The sequence below is a fragment of the Oryctolagus cuniculus genome, chromosome 14 (assembly GCF_964237555.1).
Source record: "Oryctolagus cuniculus chromosome 14, mOryCun1.1, whole genome shotgun sequence".
NCBI lineage: Eukaryota > Metazoa > Chordata > Mammalia > Lagomorpha > Leporidae > Oryctolagus > Oryctolagus cuniculus.
Genome location: NC_091445.1, coordinates 18,458,238 through 18,465,552, shown reverse-complemented (window position 1 = coordinate 18,465,552; position 7,315 = coordinate 18,458,238).

Genomic DNA, 7,315 nt, shown 5'->3' with positions numbered 1-7,315 from the left:
GCCTCCCAGCCCTGTGACCCCGATGAGGTTATAGCTGGGCACGCAGGAACCGGAAATCGGAGGGCGGGGAGAACGTCCAGGGGGTGGAGATGGGAGCCCTGGTCAGCAGCGCCGTGTTTCCAGCTCAGCCACTGCACAGCGCGGTTCTCTACGAGGCTGTTCTTACCTGGGCCTCCCTCTAGGCCAGTGTTCGTGGGAGAAGGGGCCCCAAGACGCAACAGACTCGGCAGGGTCCCGTGGGTTCCGTGCCGGGCAAGGCTGCCCATCTTGGCTCTCCCAGCTGCCTGCTGGTCCCCAAGGTTTACCCAGCAGATCTCACAGCCTGCTCACGATCCGCCTCCTCCAGATGTAGTTTTCCCCCTCAGGGCATCCACGACAACTGAACCAGGCAGTCCTTGCCCCAGCTCCTCCCGCCGGTGTGACATCGCCTGCCCTTCGCTCCTGCTGTCCTTGAGTGGAGGCCAGTCCGCAGGTCACTGAGGACCTCGCGGCTCCCAACCCCTGTTGTGACCGTCCCCTCTTCCCACACCCTGCCTGGAGGGGCAGGCGCTCCATCCTGGCCAGGCCAAGTTTGCACCTGTGCTCTGTGTGGTCACCTGTTCTGACGTCCCACTTCAGGCTCCAGGGGGTAAGTCTCTATCCAGTCACTGGGTTTATTTTGTTCCAATGACTCGCAAAGCATACATTTGCAACATAAGTTTTTCCAAAACAGCATTGCTTGAACATCATTCCAACAAGTTAACCCTGCTGACCTAGCTGGCCTAGTTCGTTTGTAACAGCTGCATGACCATAATATGCTATCATTCATATCCAAAGTCATAATCTAATCACCCCGGTTAAGATTCAGATTGTTCTTGATAGTGAAAAACTGGAATTATCTCCAACAATGACCAGAGAAATTGTGCTTTTAACCAAATGTTTTAACATTTTAATCACTAATTGAAGTCCTACCTCGCTGAAAAAGAGCCTCTCAAAACCTCAGAAAATTACACATTCATGTAAAAAGAAAGGACTGTTTAGAGAATGTTCAGAAGTGATGAATAATTGCAAGACTTTGAAATATTGTACACCATTAATTTTTTTTTTTTTTTTTGACAGGCAGAGTGGACAGTGAGAGAGAGAGACAGAGAGAAAAGTCTTCCTTTGCCATTGGTTCACCCTCCAATGGCCGCCGCCGCCGGCGCACTGCGCTGATCCGATGGCAGGAGCCAGGTACTTATCCTGGTCTCCCATGCGGGTGCAGGGCCCAAGCACTTGGGCCATCCTCCACTGCACTCCCAGGCCACAGCAGAGAGCTGGCCTGGAAGAGGGGCAACCAGGACAGAATCCGGCACCCCGACCGGGACTAGAACCCGGTGTGCCGGCGCCGCAAGGCGGAGGATTAGCCTAGTGAGCCGCGGCGCCAGCCCACCATTAATTTCTAAAAATGAGCAAGTAAGTTGTATTTCTTGATGTCAGCAGCTTTCAGTGGTAGCTTTGGCTGCACGCTACGAATGAAGAGAGAAAACTAAAAGCTCATATTCTCATTTCTCTCCCCACAGTCTGGATTGATATTTACATGTTACTTTATACTGCATGCCTATGTCATACGATGTGTGTATACGTTTAGGATTCACCAAGGCTGGCACTGCGGTCTTTAACCAGGATTTTGCATGCGCTTCCTTTAGCCCTGTCTTTAAGTGGGTCCCAGGCCCCCTGCCTTGACCTTCGACTGTAAGCCTGCCCTTCCCTGAGGCTTGATTTTCATCCAGCCCAGAGATCCCACTGTGGAAGGACGCAGTTCTGCCCTGGCTTGCTATGTGTTCACAGATTGTGGAGAGGAGTCGGGGGTGAGCAGGGACAACCGTGGGCCTCCACTTGGTCTGACTCTTCACAGGGGTTTTTAGGCATATTCTCCCCATTCTCTAATCTCTGAGATGAATGGGTTGGCCAGGCAAGATGTTTATCAGTGACAATCATGATGGGAATTCTCCACTCTCTAGTCTGCTATTTGGTGGGCTGTATTTGTTTGTAGCTCCTTGTTTCGATCTGATCACCCGGTGCAAAGCCAGGTATCATCACTGCTTTTTTTTATCCTCTCTGTCTCACCTCCTAAACAGAAATTCTATGGCGGCAGAGGAAGTGGGCAATATCTTGCCCAAGGACTTCCTCCCATCTCTTCAACACTCCTTCTTCTTTGCAAAGTAGACCCAATACCAGAATGTTCTGTGTTTTTCTGGATGCCATTCATGTCCTTAGTCCTTGTTCAAAGTAAAAGAGTTCCCTGGGGCACCTGGGGCCTTGAGCTTCTGAGAATTCTGCATCCTCGTTGGCATTTAGAAGGTGTTTCACTGTCTATATCGCTTCTACTGACTTGAGTCAGATTGACTATATTGGGCAGATAATGTGGTTTGAGATTTTAGCTATTTCTAGTTTTCATTCTAGATCAACTTTTCATATCAAAATAACATACATTTAAAAATCATTTGATTGGTTTCTTTACACCTCTGTCTTTCACCTAGATCTTGCCATTTTCATTTGAAATCTCTGGTTTATGGGCTCTGTGGGTTCTGAGCCTTTCACTTCACTTGGTTTCTTTCAAAAACATTGATTGAGGAATAACAGATGCAGCACAGGGTTGAGATACTACTAAGCATGACTAAGACTCAAGACCAAAATGACTAAGACTCTAGACCTACTTTCAAGGAACATACGGTATGATGTGAGAAGAGAAATCTGTAAGTAAACATAATGAGATGCAATAGATGGGACCTGGTATGTCCTGATGATGATGGTGATGGTGATGATGGTGATGATGAAGGAGCAATGGAGAGTTAGGAGTGTGTTCACCTCCGGTGGAAGGGACGGCAGAAGTCAAAAGGGATGAGAAGAGACGATGGGCAACATGCCTCCTGGGTGACTGAAGGTAACAGCCAGACAGTGGGATCTGGGGCTCCAGGGTCACGGGCTTGCCTCTTAGGTCGTGCAGTTGCTGTGTGTCCTCAGGGAGGCCACTACACTCAGAACTTTAGGGGCTTTATTATCTTTTTCTTTGGTAAAACCCTAGAAAAGGACCAACCTGGTTTGCAGATTAGATAAAATAATGCATTGTCAAGATCCTTGCACAATGCCTGGCTCGCAGTAGATATTTTATAAATGTTTATTTTCTATCTGAATAAAATCTATTTGGGTAGCATGATTCATCCCCTAATTACCATATCTGTTGTATTAATTAACACATACAGAGTTGTTTTTTTTTTTTTACATGACTGGTCTTACCTCTTGTTAATTACATCTGTTATGGAGTTGTATAATTCTTAACTCTATCATTGCTCTATTAGGCTTAGATCTAAAAAATCCAGGGAGACAATGGTTGTGAAAGTACTCCTCAAGCCATAAAACAGTAACTGGTGCAAGGAGAGAGTGTCCTGTGACCCATCTTGCCATATGTTCTTTCTTTCCCAAAGCAATCCCAGCCCCCTGAGAAAGGGAGACCCCTTTAGCAGATGGGAACCGGGTTTCAGCATGGCGTGTATTTAGACCCATTTTCAAACCACTGAAGGCTGTGTCCCTGGGAGTACTTGGGGGGCTGCTGGGGTGGTCAGGGCTCTGCCAGCATTTCCCATGGAGGTACAACATTAGACATGGAAAAGAAAAGAGGTCACACGCTCCTGTGGCCACGCTGCTCGCTGGGAAAGGTCATTTGTAATCCCCCGCAGCTCCCGGAGTAATGGTGCTTTAAAAAATGTTCCAAGAAGGAGATGGCTTCCCTAAAGCCAAGCGGGGAGTGGGTTCTTCGTGAAGCATGGGACCCCAGTGGTCGAACCGGCCTGTTTCAAACCCGCAAAGGGGACATCTGGGGAAACTTGCTGGTGGTGCTTTTCCCATAGGAACTCCATGCCTGGGTAGATCCGTGGCTGAGACCTTACCCACGAGCCCTCTCTGATGGGGGCTGGGTAGGAGGAGTCCACAGGCTGTTGTCTTCACGCGTGTGCACAGGAGACCAGCTGCCCACTGAGCTGAGACCACTGTCTCTGAGACCCAGGAATCAGAAGCAACCTGGGAACGCCATGGGCACAGCCGGTGCTGTGAAGCACATGGCACTGAACCAAGTCCGCCGAGATCAGCAGGGCCGACACTCCCAGGCTGACTCCTGGCCCCCTGAGCACCCCTACTTCTCAGGAGGAGCAGCTACGGTGGCCCGCAAACCCCCATACCTCCACCTCCAGCAGAAACCAACCAAGTGCCCCTTCTAGAAAGAGCGGCAGTGCCCTCACTGCCCTGGGGAGTTTCCACCAGTGAGGCTCCCTGAGCTTGGCTGCTTCCAAGGAGGGACTTTTCAAAAGCGAAAGTGGGTTTGCTATTCTCTGGACATGATCTCATTTCCACGCTTCCTAAGCCTACCACCATGTGGATTCCCACTTTGCTACTCAGAGCAGCTCCCCTGCTGAGCTTTGACTCAATTTTTATCTAAGCATGTGTGGCCCCGAGTCATTCGTCTGCAGCTACTTTGTCGTGACTCAGGAAGAAAAGGCAGGAAGTGGGAGTGTTTCCGTCTCCCCTCTTTGGTTTGCTGCCCTTTCATTCACCTGCTAAACATAATGCTGCTTCACCTAGCTCCTTGGTGGGTTAGCACATGAGGACCAAAAATGTCTGGGGTTGGCATATGGTGCAGCAGGTTAAGCTGCCAGCTGGGAGTCCCAGCTGCTCCATTTCTGATCCAGCTCCCTGCTAATGCACCTGGGAAAGCAGCAGATGATGACCCAAGTCCTTGGTCCCCTGCACCCACATAGGAGACCTGGAAGAAGCTCCTGGCTCCTGGCTCCTGGCTCCTGGCTCCTGGCTCCGAATCAGCCCAGCTCCATTCATTGCGGCCATCTGGGGAGTGAACCAGTGGATGGAAGACTTCTCTGTCTGTACCTTTCTCTCTGTAACTCTCTTTCAAATAAATAAAATAAATCTGTAACGAAAAAAAGACCAAAAATCTATATCTGCATACATCTATAATATATATTTTGCATACATATATACGTATATATCTATTTAAAATGTGGCCAATACTAGTATAAGTTACTGCCGAAGTACACACATTGAAAGAAAAACATTGACAGCAATGTCTCCTACGACATTATGCTGGATTCAAAACCTCTGCCACTGAAAAGGTTAAAGGATGTTATTTCTAAGGCCGATTAAATCCTTGTGATTTCCTGAACAGATGTTGCCTAACTGTGGAGAACAGTAGCACCTCTTTTGCCCCTCAAACAAAAACCAGTTCCCCAAAGGCAAGAAAAGAGAGGGATTCCATTTCCACTCACATGGTGGCTTAGCTTAGCACGTACTGGTGACGTGGCTGCGGATGCGTCCTCTGTGCCCACCCAGGCCCGGGCCAGGATGCAGTAGCATGACCGTTGGCCTGACCTGCGCTCATCCGGGTACCTGCACGCAGCCATCTCTCACCTCTTCCCGCTTCTCCTCTCAGGCCACATGTCGGCACAGACCTTCGCTTCGCTCTCTCTGGCTGCTACCCTGCTGCTGCGTTCACTGTCTCAGCAACCCTCCAGGCCTCAACGTCAAGGTGACTCAAAATGTGTGTGAACGAGAAATTGAAAACCCTCACTGTCCACGGTGGGATTTCCTGGTCGCCTTTGGCAAAAGCATAGAGGATCCAGAGGAGCCTGATCCCAAATGAATTTTGCCTTTTCTTGCCATTGAACTTGTGCTGCAGCTGCCCTGCCAGCTGGGGACGAGCTGTGAAAGTCAGGTGCTGTGGGCAGATCCGCCATGAGGATGCAGGTGGGTCCGTGTGACCGTCCTCTGGACAAGTAGCGAAGCAGCCACCGTGGCAGGGATGCTGAACCCTGGAGTCTACAGACATTCAGGGCACTCCTGGGTGGAATCCTGGGATTCTATTGCATGGCGCAAAGATCCATTTATTTATTTATTTGTGTGTATTTGGAAGATAGGAAAATGAGGAAGGGGGTGGGAAGAAACACTGTGTTCCCATCTGCTAGTTCTTTCACCAAATGCCCGCAACAGGAAGACTAGACCAGGCCAAAGCCAGGAACCCAGACTCAATCTGGATCTCCATCCAGGTCTCCACTCAGGTCTCCCGCATGAGTGGCAGGGGTCTAGGTACTTGAGCCATCATCTGATAGCTCCCGGATTACACATCAGCGGGAAGCTGGAATCAAGGATGGAACCAGGACTCAAACTCAGGCCCTCCTTTAGGTGAGGTGGGTATCTTTTTATTTAAGGCCGGCGCCGCAGCTCACTAGGCTAATCCTCCGCTTTGCGGCGCCGGCACACCGGGTTCTAGTCCCGGTCGGGGCGCCGGATTCTGTCCCGGTTGCCCCTCTTCCAGGCCAGCTCTCTGCTGTGGCCCGGGAGTGCAGTGGAGGATGGCCCAAGTGCTTGGGCCCTGCACCCCATGGGAGACCAGGAGAAGCACCTGGCTCCTGGCTCCTGCCATCAATCAGCGCAGTGCGCTGGCCGCAGCACGCCAGCCGCGGCTGCCATTGGAGGGTGAACCAACGGCAAAGGAAGACCTTTCTCTCTGTCTCTCTCACTGTCCACTCTGCCTGTCAAAAATAAAAAAAAATTTTTTTAATTATTTATTTGAAAGGCAGAGTTACAGAGAGGCAGAGGCAGAGGTGGGATCCCCCATCCGCTGGTTGACTCCCCAAAAGGCCGTAATGGCCGGAGCTGGGCTGATCCAAACCCAGGAGCTGATAGTTTCCTCCAGGTCTCCCACATGGGTACAGGGGCCCAAGGACCTGGGCCATCTTCTACTGCTTTCCCAGGCCACAGCAGAGAGCTGGGTTGGAAGTGGAGCAGCCAGGAGATGAACTGGTGCCCATATGGGTTGCTGGCACTGCAGGCGATAGTTTTACCCACTGTGCCACAGCGCCAGCCCCAGGGATGTGGGTGTCTTAACCGCTGGGCCAGACACCTGCCCCAAAGATCTATTTCTATTTTCACTAACCTATAAATGAATTTTAGCATTTGTTTCAATTAAAGAAAAGTAATAAACCATAATAGTTACCTGTGATTTTGTCACTCAAGGTCACTTCCATTACTTTGAATATTATTTCTATTTATCACTAACTTGAAGGTATAATACTTATTCAGTCCCCCAGTAGAGCTTACTCAATGTATTAAACAAGAAGCATCTGTGTAAATACGTCACATATTTTTAAAAATGTGCTTGAGAACCGTTCACTATAGTTGGTTTTCCCGGTGAACCCATGGACTTGGGTTTATTCGCTCAAAGACCACATTCTGAGAAAGGACCTAGGTCTGTGCCAGACGCCAAGTGGGGCCCTGCTTCCAAAGCAGA